The following is a 16,078-nucleotide window of genomic DNA, read 5'->3' on the forward strand; positions in this document are numbered from 1 at the left end:
AGTATCATTACGTTTACTTCATCCATAATTAAACCATTTTATGTTGCTTGTAAAAACTATTACATTTTCTGAATTTTATGCATTGATTTAAACACTTTAAATGCGTAAAAACCACACAAACCTTTCTTCAGCTGAATCACAACAGATGGAGGGAGCGGCGCAGTCTGATGATGTCACATCACATCACCAAAATAAAAGTCCTGTCATCATGCTGCTGTCTAAAATACACAAATACACATTTAAATGCCTGAGGAATTCAGAATTTATTTATTGGTGAAATAAGACTTGCTAAAATCACGTTTGGTGATTGGTACTGTATCAGGGAAAAAACAAAAACTGACTGCTGTTCTGTCACGGTGCGCTGGGGACGAAGATACACTTGAACAAAACAATCTTTAATCCTTTCAAACATAGCTAGACATCTAGAATACATATAACAGCAGACAAAGGACCGGGGAAGAACACAGGACTTATAAAGACAGGGAAATCAAGGAGCAAACGAGATGATGAATAAATACAAAACAGGTGATAAGAATAAACCATGATTAACTAAACAAACACAGGAAACTGACCAAATAAAGGCAAAACGGAACTAAACGGGGAACAAACATGTGACATTATTATTATTTAAAATATGGTTTCATTATTATTTAAACACATTTTAATTAATACACAGGAATGAATCATAGAAAGTGATCAATTTCTTAATTCATGTCCATAATGTCATGGGCTCTGTATACTGGGATAAATGTGAAGGCAGATAACGAATAAGTATGTGTGACCTGCTGAAATACAACAGAGAATTATTAAACGTAAGTTTCAAGGCTTTTCTCTTCTCACGAAGAGGTACAAATCGCTCTCTCGGAAATATCAAGAGGCAATCGCTGAAGGGAAAGAATTGAGGAAATTAAATGTTGAACTTCAGACATGCTTAGATGCCAAAATTCTTTGTGGTAATTATTATTATTATAACTTCATTTTTAAAGCACCACACTCAGGTTACTGGCTGTTTTACACATGTACACATGACTTGATTTACCAGGAAACTAAACATCTCCAGGCTCTGTCCTGGCCCTTCCAGTGACAACTGATAAGATTTTGTGCATAATAATAAATGTATAAATAATAATAAATTATGGTAATATTATTACCACTACTACTACTAATTAGTCATAGTAGTAGTAGTAGTAGTTCTGTTTACTCAGCACCACACTCAGGTTACTGAATTTACCAGTGTCTGACTGTTTTACACATAATATATATAATAATAATAATATTTGTGACTTGATTTTCCAGGAAACAGCACATCTCCAGGCTCTATTCAGGCCCTTTCAGTGACAACTGGTAAGAAAAAAAGAATAATAAATGAATATTAATAAATGATGGTAGTACTACTGCCTCTACTTACTACTAATTATTAGTAGGAATACTACCAGGGGTGCACTCTCTTTGGCCATTTGTTTAAATCTTCTAAGTTTGATATAGCTATAGCACTGCATTTCAATTTCAATCCATTGGCAACTGAAGTCAATCATTATCTTTATTCCAGTATAAATCTCATCCATACCACTGCTGGATCAGCACACAGGTGGCATTACCATGTGGTATCACAAAGGTATTTAAATGTTTAAAGATCAGGCAAAACTGATTGTATGGTGCCCCTTGACCCAGTTGTCCATATGTTTAATCTGGTCCCATTGTTATAACTTTACACTCTTTCCCACAGAGAACAGTTTTGATGTTGTTAGCTATCAAAGCTCTGAACAAATTTCAGTAAACCATGAGGTATGTATTTATTTAATTCAATAGTATATTGGGACTATTAGTTACTTCTTATTCCAGTGTATTTCTCTAGGTTGTTTTTTTCTATTGGGCATTTATCTCAATGCGTACAAAAACTACTGAACATACAATACACATTTAATTGAACATAGAAGCGAGACATTTTCTCACAATATGTGGCACAATGGAACCTGCCGTTAAACATCATATTTGGTAACAACAAAATATACATAGATTTATGAAACTGGGAAATTTTTGGAAATAATATACAAAAACATCAGAATATTATTTTATTCATCAGAAAATTATTTAATAAATATTAATATTTATTAATTACATTATATAAAAGTGTGGTTTAATATGCATTTCTGTACATTTTAATTTCTTTATTTTCTTAAATATGTGGGTATATAGTATTTATAGAGTTGTAACTTTTTAGTTTTAGTTACTTTTTCTTATTTGTAAGTTGCTTTGGACAAAAGCGTCTGCTAAATGACAAAAGTAAAAGTAAAAGTAAGTACGTAAAAGCAACAAAAATATGACTCTGAAATTTGAAATGAGCTGTTGTCTAGGTCTTCAATCCTACTCCAACCTGCTTCAGCACAGGTGGCCTGTCTTTTTTATTTTTCCAGCACATGATTTGCTGGTTTAGGTGTGTTTGATTAGGGTTGTAACTAAACTCTGCAGGACATTGGGGACTGAAAATACTGCTGTAATGTAAGAGTTTGAATCCAACAACTGCTCAAGAAAACACATGTGTGTGTAATTCAGATTTTGTGTCAAGGTTTTTTTTTTTTTTTTGTGATTGATTGAGACACTTCCCTGTGATAGCCATGACACAAGCAGTGCGAGTGTGCTGCTCTAAATATCAGCATGACTGTGATTCTGTGACTTGGCAGATGAATAATACTAATTAAAAAATATAATACTATAGACTCATTGGAAGATTTATTAGTGATGAAATCATTTCTTTATAATTGTATTGGAGTCTTACACACATGCTATACAGTTCATCTGAGCCGTGTATTAATTTGAGTGATGACAGATATTATAATGTCTGTTTTTGTACTCCTTTCTTAAATCAGAACAAGCTGGACATGTAACTGGAAGCTGTTGTTAAAAACTAGAAGCTTTGGGAATCTGCTGTCTGTTCTTTGAATTAATCCAGTATCTTATTGTGTGTTTTCGTGTGAATTAGTTTAATTCTTGTGGACCGGACTTTTATTTTGGTCTGGCGGCGTGACGTCATCAGGCTGCGTCTGTGTTTCTGAGGAAAGGTTTGTTTTCATTCATTAAAGCTTCGCAAGCCGCAGTGAACTATGAGATACATTAACATCGGAAGACTGTGATATTAAAGAGCGTTGTCTTGTGTGAGTAAAGCGCATCCACAGACGAGTAAGTTAACAGTAAAGTCGCGTCTTATTTCTAATATATCGTGAATTAGTTTAGTAAACACGAATCTGGAGAAACTGAGATTTAATAAACGAAACTGAACCCATCTTGGCTCGAAATGAATCACTCGACGAACAAACACGTGCAACAAGTTTAATTACGAAAATATATATATATTATCATGAAATAAATATAAATACTATTGAAATTGAAACTTTGTTTAAAGTGTAGTGTTAGTTTTGAGGCTGTTTGTTTGTTTTTAGTCATCATTGAGACGCACACACAAGATTTACAGGGTATCCGCGGGGTTTTAAAAAGTATTAAAAAGTGATAAATCAAAATTGACAAATTTAAGGCCATTAAAAGTATTAAATGTGGTCTCAAAGGTATTATTTTTTCCAAATTAGGTATTATTTTTTTCAGACTATCAGGTGTCCTATTCTGATTGAAATTCTATCTGCGTTCGCGTTAGTTCGTTTAAATATGGGCTTTAGCATATCTGGGGACATGATCAAAGATCTTTCGTCTCAACTTATGTTTGATGCTGACGTCATATTCAGTGGTCGTTCGGCAACATCTCAGAACACAGAAGTTGGCTGGGCCATTCGTGTTGATGTTTGATGAGTGCCTCAATCAGGCGTCAAAGAAAAAACAGCTTGACATCCATGTTCGATACTGGGAGGATGACCGTGTCCAATCCAGATACTTTGGATCTTTGGTTTTTGGGACATGGAAGGGCAGAAGATTTGTTGCATCACATAAAGGTAAGTTCTTTTTTATATAGCCCTACTTACGCGGTATCCTGTGATCACTCATTTGAAGAGTTATTTATTCTCAAAGATTTTGTATATTATAGGATGATGTTGGCTAATTTACTGTTGTAATTTACTGTTAGATCACACACACAAGGACTATGAATCGGCATCAAACGAACAATAACTGGAATTTAAAACTCTTGTAGAAACAAATGATAAATAAACTGTTGGACAGATATACACTAGGATTTGTGCGCTCGACATTTCTTCGCTTTGTGCCGTGAACTTTTAAATGCGCACTTGCTGTGACTCCGTGTTGCTTTGAGCACATCATTCTGCACCCGCGATGCGCATACGCGCTTTGTGCGCTCTGTTTTGAAGCGTTTCATATTATCATGGTTTTGCGCACTGAAAGATTATTAAAAGCCTATATTTTTTATACTTAACCTGCTCAATACATTTAAAATAAGCATAATTTAATTGTGTGTTATTTCTGTGTAGTGTAGTGTAGGCTATATAAATATATACACTTCTGAATTCTTGACATTCATATATAAATATAAAATTGTGAAATGTATGATTGCCTGATTGAATTTTATAAGAGTACTAATAGTAATATTATTTGTTTTTATTAACATGTTTAGATTAATAAAATGACTGCAGATTTTTTCAAGAATTACTTTTTGCTGCTGATTTATACACTCACTAAGTTAAATAAAAATACATAATACATTTATGTAATTTTTAAAGGTGTTAACTGCAAAATTCATTTTTTTTCTGGCAATTGCAAGAACTTTCAACCCCTTCTTGACAAAGTTCCAAACTGATGAGCCATTGTTGCCCTTCTTGGCAAAAGATTTGACTGAGCTGCTGATGGTAATGATCATTAAATATTTTATAAAATTGATTGCATTTGGTGAATCTGTGTAAATTGTTGGATTACTAACTGCTTGTTTTGTAATTTTAAGAGTTTACTGAGGCGGTTCGTTCAACGAGAGCTCACCCAGGACCTCACACCCCTGCAGCTGATCAAAATAGATCTAACAGATGAAAAGAACTTGGTCTCCCCAAAGAGTGTAGACATAGGCCTGGGAGCAGAATCTGCTATCAAGGTAATTTTCTTACCCCCCTCCCTAGAGATGCACATGTGTTTTGGGTTGCCTGCACAAAGAACCAGGATGTATGTTGTAAAATTAACTTCTGTCATTTAGTAGTACTACTACTGCTGTCTGCTACTACTATGTTTAGGCTGCTACTACAACTACTACTACTCAAATTAATAGTAATAAGAACATGAAAAAGAAATAGGGATAAATAAGTAAAACAAATTATTTTCCAAAGCATTTGCAGTGAACATTCACTAATGTTCCTCATTTGTTAGGAACTTCAGAGCAAACCAGGATTCAAGGTTGGTGAGCTTTTCTGTGCTCACCTTCAGGCGAGAATGTTTACAGGGCCTGGTTAAGGTTGTTGTGAAGCTACAGGAGAAAAGCCCCCTTAAATTCAAAGTGGTCAGGCAGATTGCATGCTTGGACCCTTCAAGAATGCACAGAGATCCCGATTGGTGCATCAGACAGATGAAGGGAATAGTGCAAACATTCCTCCAGGGCAAACATTTGGCAGGTGGCATCCCAGCTGGTCAGAAGATATTGTATAGGGACAGTCAAAGTGCATAGGTTATTCAGATTGATTAAAGCCTTGTGTGAGAAGTGTGTGTTAGCAAGATGGTTTTCTGCATTCTCCTCTCAACAGTCAGGAAGTGTCAATGCTTTATCAAATTAATAAGTTCAGAAGAAGCCTTACACATTCCTAGCTCTACTTAGATGTTATAACATGATGTTGTGATGTATGTATTGCCAAATGGTCTGATAGGCCAACTGGGACTACTAAATTTAAATGACCTATTAATTAACTTAATTTCTTTGTCTATGTTGTAGGTGATGTAATCATTCAGCAGTTTACATCATTGCTGTCTCTTGAGGGCAGAGGTGAACAATTCCGTTCTTTCCAGCCTTTCAAGCAACGTGTGGATGTGTTTCTACACTTGACCCTCAGCCCATCCTACATGGACCTGTTGAGATTCTGCCAGAGCGTTTTACTTCTTTCACATGGACAAGCCACTGTGGAGAGGGGCTTCTCCATTAACAAGGAGGTGGAAACCTGTAACCTTCTAGGTGAATCCTTGGAGGCACTGAGGTTAATCTGTGACAATGTCAGTAGCTGTGGTGGTGTCCTCAAGGTGCCTTTAACCAAGGACCTGCTGGCTTCTGTGGCCTCAGCAAGGTCCCAGTACAGGCTCTACCTGGAGCAAGAGCGTAAAAAAGAGGGAGAGCGATGCTCAAACACAGAAAAGGAAGGCCGCAGAGGACGAACTACAGGAGCTCAAGCAGCAACGCAGAGTCCTGGACGAAGTCTGTGCCATCCTTGAAAATGATGCCAACAAATTGGCCGAGGAGGCAGAGGGGAAAGTTGGGTCAAAAATGGCCCAGCTAATCACCAAATCAAACACACTTAGAAGGAGACACAAGGAGAAGAAAAAGGAACTGGTCAAAATGGACAAAACTATTGAGGAATAGGCCATGGAATTAAGGCACTTGCCATAGGATTTTATGCCCACAAGTTCATATTAGGCCTATAGCACAAGTGCAAACAATAGTTCATGTAGTGGATGCCAGTTTGTGAATCAGCAACAGTTCATACAAGATGCCAGTTTGTGAATCAGCAACTTGCAGTGAATGCCAGCCAGTGTGCTGGAACTATCCATTCTCTCCATTGCACATTTTATGTAGTTTGTTTTATTTTTATTTACTAAGTGAAATAAATATGTGCAATATGTTGTCAACATCAGTCTCTAAATCTATTATTTTTTGTATGTTATATATGTCAAAATCCCCAAATAATAGAAAGGTTGCTGATTAACACTTGCAATTCAGTGTCGTGATGGTTTTAAAAAAAAATTCTGAAGGTAGTAAAAAAGGTATTAAAAAGTAGTAAATTTAACTTAAGGATTGCTGTATATACCCTGATTTAGTTTGCATTAATTGTTCTTTGTTAATTATTCTCATCTTGATCATGACAGAGTGAACAAACACAGAAACATGGCGTTTATTAAAGAGGAGCCTGCAGACTTCAGGATTGAAGAAGTATTCAGTCTCAAACAAGAAGATCTGGAGGAACAAACTGGTTGGTTTTCATTCTCAATGCATTTGATTCTTATTAAAATGATTGGCATGAGTTTGTTGTGATTGGAGCGACTGAAAGTCTAGTAGTGAATGATCCTCAGTCATTTAGTGTGTGATGCCCAGCTTCTCTTCACTATTTAGAAAGTCTGCAAGCGTATGATGCCTAGTGTTTTAAAATCTGTGGTGTAGTGTATTCCAGTCTTGAGAAGATCTTATTTCCAGGTTAAACATTATATTTGAACAGCCAGGGTCCCTGAACACATCCACCAGGGAGCGGTTTGTGGAAATAGTAGAGGGGGGGTGCTCTTGAAAACTGGTTTCTCTCTCTGTTGGTGGAAGATAAGGGTACGGCTATAGCTTAAGTCACCTAATGTTAGTGTTATCTGTTAATAACGCACATCATAAACCCCTCTTTTTAGGCAAGTACCATATAATGGGTGTCGTGTCATGAAATTAGGGATGTAACGATTCACTCAACTCCCGATTCAATTTGATTTACGAATCATTTTTTTACAAAATGAGATTCAAGACTAATTATAATTTAAATGTGTCCTTTTATTATTGCTTGGACAAAATGCAGCACATTTCTTTGTGAAATTAAAATATAACATTATAATAATATACTAACAGCACTTATTGCTCTTTTGTTGGTTTTGATTGCTTCTATTCTCCTCATTTGTAAGTAATTGATACAGGGTTCGTACGGTCATGAAAAACCTGGAAAAGTCATGGAATTTTAAAGCAGCAATTTCCAGGCCTGGAAAAGTTTTGGAAAAATAAATAAACCCAGAAAGTTTTGGAAAAGTCATGGAAATCTATTTCACAAATCTCTGTATTATCACAATTATCTGTATAATCTGTATAATAGAATTATGTTTAATCATGTTCGGTGCGGGATTGCGCATATATCGCATTGTTTTACTCATTCCCGCAGCATTCGACTTTAAAATGATGGATATTCACACATTTATTCAATAGCCTGTTGCATATAGGTTTGATGAGTAAGTGAATCCACACAGAGTATCAGATGAAATCGGTAATTTGAAAACAGCGTGAGTGATTCAGCTGTACCGCGTCTTCTCTCTTTGACTGTCTCTCTTATAGCAGCTTCTAATCTGCGCATCTCGTCACTAAAGAGCTGCTGCACGCTGCGATACAAGACTTTCGCTCGCGTTTCGGGACAGGTGACAGAATTGTCACTTGCCTAATCGGGTCATTGTTGCATTGACACAAAAATTTAGCCTATTATTTATTTGCACGTCTTTTTAAGCCATTCGGTACTCGCACGCTCCAGAGGCGCTGTGCGCTCAGTCACGTCCAAAGGGCACGCGTATAAAGCTGTTTTTTTACAGTCTATGGTATAAAGCCGACTTGCGAGAACCAAATTGAGTTTGGTACCAAACAAGCTCAGTAGAACCCTGCACTGCTGTTACTTGCTGGGGTTTTGTGGCAAGCTTTATTGCGTGCACTTTAACACAGAACTCTTCCAGCACTTGCTGCTGCTGCTGCTGGCAGGACACTAAACACAGTCGAGCCGCTCTTGACAGTCGCGGTAGCACGGTCTCGTGTTGTTTCCACCAGTGCGGCAAATCCTTTTCATCACCGTAATGTTTGATGGATATCTAAAATAATACAAATAAGGAGGAAGCCTAAAACAAGCTCAATGCCCGGCCGCGTCTGAGCTATGACATGAAAATTGTCCTGAAGCCATAAATACGTCGGGGCATGTCGGGCTGAAATGCAAGGCTCTAAAGCACAGCTTGTTGCGTTTAAGCGGCAAAAATACACACAAAATTATGTTAAAATGGCCATTCTGGTGAGTAAGCACTGTCGTTTTTTTTCTTAAGTGTTTTAACTCTTTAACAGTTGCGAAAGAGAAAAGTTTCCAAAACGAAATTCAGGTCCTGTACGTGTTTAACAGAGTTAAATGATAATATTCAGTGATATGATACGTTCTCTGTGTGGAGTAACATCTGGGGCAGTTGCTGCGTGTACTTATTACTAAAACAGAGAAAGCAAACAATAACATTAGTCATTCATTTTAGTTAATGCTATGATAATTTGAACAGATTTTTATTCTTATTGTAAAATAATGGAACATTAGGTCATGAATATTGTCTCAAAAGTCATGGAGAAGTCATGGAAAAGTCATGGAAATTTATTGGTAAAAATATGTATGAACCCTGTTGATAAGAGCGTCAGCTAAATGAATAAATGTAAATGTATATATTAGTATTATTGTATATTATATTACCTCATTTGTAAGTCGCTTTGGATAAAAGCCTCTGCTAAATAATATGTAATTGTAAATAACAAAACTAAATTTAAATTTTAAAACAAGCTCCAAATCAAGTAACTAACACAAATAAATCTCTTAATATAAACTTAGGCTTTTTCTGTGCTCTTTCCATTTCAATCATGATACAAACAAAAGGATAGGTTGTGATATCATGTGCGTTACAAGCGTGGATGGATGTGTGTGTAATTGTGTAAGAAATGTAGAAAATACAAAAGATAGTCTACAACACTGTATAACATCATTGAACTAAATTATACACACGTTTCTTATTAATATACATTTATTAACGATAAATATTAAAAATAAAGATGCACATTACAAATGTCATTGTAGCCTGTGAGTCGTGCAGCAGTAATAACGTAAGATAACAAATACAATTTCAAGCAAAATTATCATATTTATTCAAGCATTTATAATGTTAATTACAACTTTTATGTCGTGATCACGAGAAAACGAGAAGGAAAAAAATAATAATGCATGGCCGCTTAGAACTTCTGTAGTTTTTGGATGTTTTAATAAAAAAATCGTACATATTGTGCCTTAAGTAAAGCAGTGGGCCGAGTCTGACCAAATGCAACATAAGATCATCGACTCCAGCTAAAATATAACATTTCAGTAAATAACAAACCTCAGCTTTTATAATACATTTAGATAAGATTATATTTATTTAATGTAAGTATTGAAAGTATTGGCAGTATTGAAACGCCGTCTAAGCTGTTCGCCAAATCGCAACGCACTGGGACAGCTAACCAATCACAACGCATTTCGTTTAATGGAAGGGGGGCCTTCATCAAACCCAGAACTAATTGAGCCGTTTGTGTCAGGCTGGGGAGAAAGGTATTGTAATAATGTAAATTATGTGAAAAATAATCATTTCATTAAAAGAAAAATGAGAGCATGTTCTAGTACACCCCCAAAACAAAATTAAGCATTATAGGACCCCTTTAAGACAAGTGTATATCAAATACAGGTGCTGGTCATAAAATTAGAATATCATGAAAAAGTTTATTTATTTCAGTAATACCATTCAAAAAGTGAAACTTGTATATTAGATTCATTCATTACACACAGACTGATATATTTCAAATGTTTATTTCCTTTCATTTTGATGATTATAACTGCCAACTAATGAAAGTCCCAAATTCAGTATCTCAGGAAATTTGAATATCAATTAAGACCAATGCAAAAAAAATTATTTTTAGAAATGTTGGCCAACTGAAAAGTATGAGCATGTACAGCACTCAATATTTAGTTGGGGCTCCTTTGGCCTGGATTACTGCAGCAATGCGGCGTGGCATGGAGTCGATCAGTCTGTGGCACTGCTCAGGTGTTATGAGAGCCCATGTTGCTCTGATAGTGGCCTTCAGCTCTTCTGAATTGTTGGGTCTGGCGTATTGCATCTTCCTCTTCACAATACCCCATAGGTTTTCTATGGGGTTAAGGTCAGGCGAGTTTGCTGGCCAATCAAGAACAGGGATACCATGGTCCTTAAACCAGGTACTGGTAGCTTTGGCAGTGTGTGCAGGTGCCAAGTCCTGTTGGAAAATTAAATCTGCATCTCCATAAAGTTGGTCAGCAGCAGGAAGCATGAAGTGCTCTAAAACGTCCTGGTAGACGGCTGCGTTGACCTTGGACCTCAGAAAACACAATGGACCAACACCAGCAGATGACATGGCACCCCAAACCATCAATGACTGTGGAAACTTTACACTGGACCTCAAGCAACGTGGATTATGTGCCTCTCCTCTCTTCCTCCAGACTCTGGGACCTTGATTTCCAAAGGAAATGCAAAATTTACTTTCATCAGAGAACATAACTTTGGACCACTCAGCAGCAGTCCAGTCAAGATGCTTCTGACGCTGTCTCTTGTTCAAGAGTGGCTTGACACAAGGAAAGCGACAGCTGAAACCCATGTCTTGCATACGTCTGTGCGTGGTGGTTTTTGAAGCACTGACTCCAACTCCACTCTTTGTGAATCTCCCCCACATTTTTGAATGGGTTTTGTTTCACAATCCTCTCCAGGGTGCGGTTGTCCCTATTGCTTGTACACTTTTTTCTACCACATCTTGTCCTTCCCTTCGCCTCTCTATTAATGTGCTTGGACACAGAGCTCTGTGAACAGCCAGCCTCTTTAGCAATGACCTTTTGTGTCTTGCCCTCCTTGTGCAAGGTGTCAATGGTCGTCTCAGCAGTCTTCCCCATGATTGTGTAGCCTACAGAACTAGACTGAGAGACCATTTAAAGGCTTTTGCAGGTGTTTTGAGTTAATTAGCTGATTAGAGTGTGGCACCAGGTGTCTTCATTTTCACAATATTCTAATTTTCTGAGATACTGAATTTGGGACTTTCATTAGTTGTCAGTTATAATCATCAAAATGAAAGGAAATAAACATTTGAAATATATCAGTCTGTGTGTAATGAATTAATCTAATATACAAGTTTCACTTTTTGAATGGTATTACTGAAATAAATCAACTTTTTCATGATATTCTAAGTTTATGACCAGCACCTGTAGATGGAAACTGTAGCATTAAAAACAGTTTACAATAAGATTCCATTTGTTAGATAACATAACCTATCAATAAACAATATTTATATTGCAATTATTCGTCTTTAGGGTTAATTTCAAAACTTACTAATACATAAAATCAAAAGTTCAGTCTGTTCAAATTATTTAATGTACAATGAACAAACATGAATGATCGAGTTTGTATTCAATAACATCCACAAACATGAATTAATTTTGTAATATTGTTCACTCACTGTATGTTGATGTTAGATAATAGTTATCCAGCCAAGAAAAACAACTAACTAGCTAAAAACAAAAGCCCAGAACTACTGTTCTGATACGATGTAAACACTGTTAACCATTTGTAATGGTCATAATATTTTAAAACTAATAATTTGAAGATCAGTGTACCTCATTCATGGAAAGTTTCAGGGAAGTGTAATTTATGAAATTGCATAAAAATTATAAAAATTTTGTTATGCAATTGTCTACTTCTGTTATATCAGGGTTTGTTTTTATGTCCTTTCAATTTCTTATGCTCTTTCACTTTTGTGTTTTATAACAAGTTACTGAAAATGAACTGTTTTACTTTATTTCAGAGTTGATTGAAGACAATGAGGTTAAAGAGGAAATGAATGAAGTTGAGGATAAAAATCATGTATCAAAAATCAAAAGTGGAGAAAAACCCAAACAGAAAGATTTAGAGAAAAGAAGGGAAAATAAATCTTTCACCTGCAATCAATGTGGAAAGAGTTTCTCACACAAATGTCATCTTGAGCGTCACATGAGAGTTCATACTGGAGAGAAACCGTTCGCTTGTGATCAGTGTGGAAAGAGTTTCTCACGCAAATGTTATCTTGAGCTTCACATGAGAGTTCATACTGGAGAGAAACCGTTCGCTTGTGATCAGTGTGGAAAGAGTTTCTCACGCAAATGTCATCTTGAGCGTCACATGAGAGTTCATACTGGAGAGAAACCGTTTGCTTGTGATCAGTGTGGAAAGAGTTTCTCACGCACATGTCATCTTGAGCATCACATGAGAGTTCATACTGGAGAGAAACCGTTTGCTTGTGATCAGTGTGGAAAGAGTTTCTCACGCACATGTCATCTTGAGCATCACATGAGAGTTCATACTGGAGAGAAACCGTTTGCTTGTGATCAGTCTGGAAAGAGTTTCTCACGCACATGTCATCTTGAGCATCACATGAGAGATCATACTGGAGAGAAACCGTTCGCTTGTGATCAGTGTGGAAAGAGTTTCTCACGCAAATGTTATCTTGAGCATCACATGAGAGATCATACTGGAGAGAAACCGTTCGCTTGTGATCAGTGTGGAAAGAGTTTCTCACGCAAATGTTATCTTGAGCATCACATGAGAGTTCATACTAGAGAGAAACCGTTTGCTTGTGATCAGTGTGGAAAGAGTTTCTCACGCAAATGTCATCTTGAGCATCACATGAGAGATCATACTGGAGAGAAACCGTTTGCTTGTGATCAGTGTGGAAAGAGTTTCTCACGCAAATGTCATCTTGAGCGTCACATGAGAGTTCATACTGGAGAGAAACCGTTCGCTTGTGATCAGTGTGGAAAGAGTTTCTCACGCAAATGTCATCTTGAGCATCACATGAGAGTTCATACTGGAGAGAAACCGTTTGCTTGTGATCAGTCTGGAAAGAGTTTCTCACGCACATGTCATCTTGAGCATCACATGAGAGATCATACTGGAGAGAAACCGTTCGCTTGTGATCAGTGTGGAAAGAGTTTCTCACGCAAATGTTATCTTGAGCATCACATGAGAGTTCATACTAGAGAGAAACCGTTCGCTTGTGATCAGTGTGGAAAGAGTTTCTCACGCAAATGTCATCTTGAGCATCACATGAGAGATCATACTGGAGAGAAACCGTTTGCTTGTGATCAGTGTGGAAAGAGTTTCTCACGCAAATGTCATCTTGAGCATCACATGAGAGTTCATACTAGAGAGAAACCGTTCGCTTGTGATCAGTGTGGAAAGAGTTTCTCACGCAAATGTCATCTTGAGCATCACATGAGAGATCATACTGGAGAGAAACCGTTTGCTTGTGATCAGTGTGGAAAGAGTTTCTCACGCAAATGTCATCTTGAGCATCACATGAGAGATCATACTGGAGAGAAACCGTTTGCTTGTGATCAGTGTGGAAAGAGTTTCTCACGCAAATGTCATCTTGAGCATCACATGAGAGTTCATACTGGAGAGAAACCGTTCGCTTGTGATCAGTGTGGAAAGAGTTTCTCACGCAAATGTCATCTTGAGCATCACATGAGAGTTCATACTGGAGAGAAACCGTTTGCTTGTGATCAGTGTGGAAAGAGTTTCTCACGCAAATGTTATCTTGAGCATCACATGAGAGATCATACTGGAGAGAAACCGTTCGCCTGCACTGAGTGTGAAAAGAATTTCACATGCATACAGATTCTTGAGCGTCACATGAGAGTTCATACTGGAGAGAAACCGTTCGCTTGTGATCAGTGTGGGAAGAATTTCTCTCTCAAATGTAATCTTGAGCGTCACATGAGAGTTCATATTGGTGTGAAAGAGTACATGTGCTTTGAGTGTGAAAAGACTTTTATTTCAGCATACAGTTTGAGACTGCATGAGAGGATCCACAGTGGAGAAAAACCTTACAAGTGTTCACACTGTGACAAGAGCTTCATTCAGTCATCAATTCTGAAAACACATGAGAGGATCCACACTGGAGAGAAACCTTACAAGTGTTCACACTGTGACAAGAGCTTCATTCAGTCATCACATCTGAAAACACATGAGAAAATCCACACTAGAGAGAAACCGTATCACTGACTGCATGTGGGCAGCATTTCAATCAATCTTCTGCTCTACACACACATACAAAAAAATATCACAGTTGTCATGATATGTGAATAATTCATGTTGATTGTGATGCAGTTCATGTGGAAGCCTGAGGGTGGCGTAATAAAGAGCAAAAGTGTTTTGATGTAGAACCAGATAAGATGTCTGTCGTATATACCCCATAAACACATATCAAAACATGGTGTCAGAAGTAAATTCTTAAAGTGAAGGACAATTTTGTGATCATGGAAGGACTTAAACCACCCGCTGGACTTGATTTACAGCAAGGAAACCTATCAGAAAACTGGAGAAGATTTCGGCAAAGGTTCGAGTTGTATCTAACAGCTATCGGAGGAGCTAGCAAGCCAGATAAGGTACGGTCCTCGCTATTTCTTCATGTTGCTGGCGAAGAAGCAGTTGAAGTGTATAATACCTTCACGTTTGAAGAAGAAAATGATCAGCATAAACTGACGAAAATCATGGAAAAGTTTGACAATTATTGTAACCCGAAGAAGAACATAACCTATGAGAGGTACAACTTTTTCACGTGTGTGCAAGGGGATATGTCATTCAGCCAGTATCTCACCGAGTTAAAGCTAAGGGCAAAATCATGTGAATTCGGACAATTGCAAGAATCCCTCATTAGAGATCGAGTTGTCTGTGGAATCACGTCGGATAAAATGAGAGAAATATTGCTAAGAGAGGTTGACATAACTCTTGAAAAAGCAACCCAGCTTTGCGTAGCGGCTGAAACGACTAAAGCACAAATCAAAAAAATGCACGAAGAGGATCACAATGTACAAGCTTCTGCACGAGAAAGCAAGCATGTGGATACCGTGAAACACAAACAGACACGAAAAAAAGACTACCAAAATAAAACGAAAGTGAATGAGAAAGATAAAGCAAGCACGTTTGACTGTAAACGATGTGGAACTGAGCATTCATCACGTGCGTGTCCAGCTTATGGCAAACAATGTAAAAATTGCAAGAAAATGAATCACTTTGCAAGGATGTGTAGATCGCGGAAAGTGCACGCAGTAGACGATGACGACGCAGATCAGCAAACAAGTCTTTACGTTGGAGCCGTGCATGTAAACCCACAGTCACAAGCAGATGAATGGACCGTCGAAATACAACTGGAGCGCAAATCTGTCAAATTCAAACTCAATACGGGTGCGCAGGCCAATGTAATTCCTTACAGCTTACTGCAAAGGACAGGCAAGAAGAACATACTCAAGCCAACAAACGTGAAACTGTCAACATACACAGGAGACAAAATACCAGTGAAAGGAAAGTGCAACTGGACAGTGAAATA

At 37.3% G+C, this 16,078-nt stretch overlaps 1 long non-coding RNA gene across 1 annotated transcript; it reads left to right on the forward strand.

Annotated features, from left to right (window-relative positions):
• The first annotated feature begins 3,032 nt into the window (after window positions 1-3,032).
• LOC306858958 lies at window positions 3,033-6,899 on the forward strand. The gene is made up of 4 exons (XR_013783259.1): window positions 3,033-3,938; window positions 4,721-4,805; window positions 4,898-5,041; window positions 5,867-6,899. It is a non-coding gene; the product is annotated as an uncharacterized lncRNA (long non-coding RNA).
• The last annotated feature ends 9,179 nt before the right edge of the window (window positions 6,900-16,078 follow it).

This window comes from Barbus barbus, assembly GCF_936440315.1.
Source record: "Barbus barbus genome assembly, chromosome: 39".
NCBI lineage: Eukaryota > Metazoa > Chordata > Actinopteri > Cypriniformes > Cyprinidae > Barbus > Barbus barbus.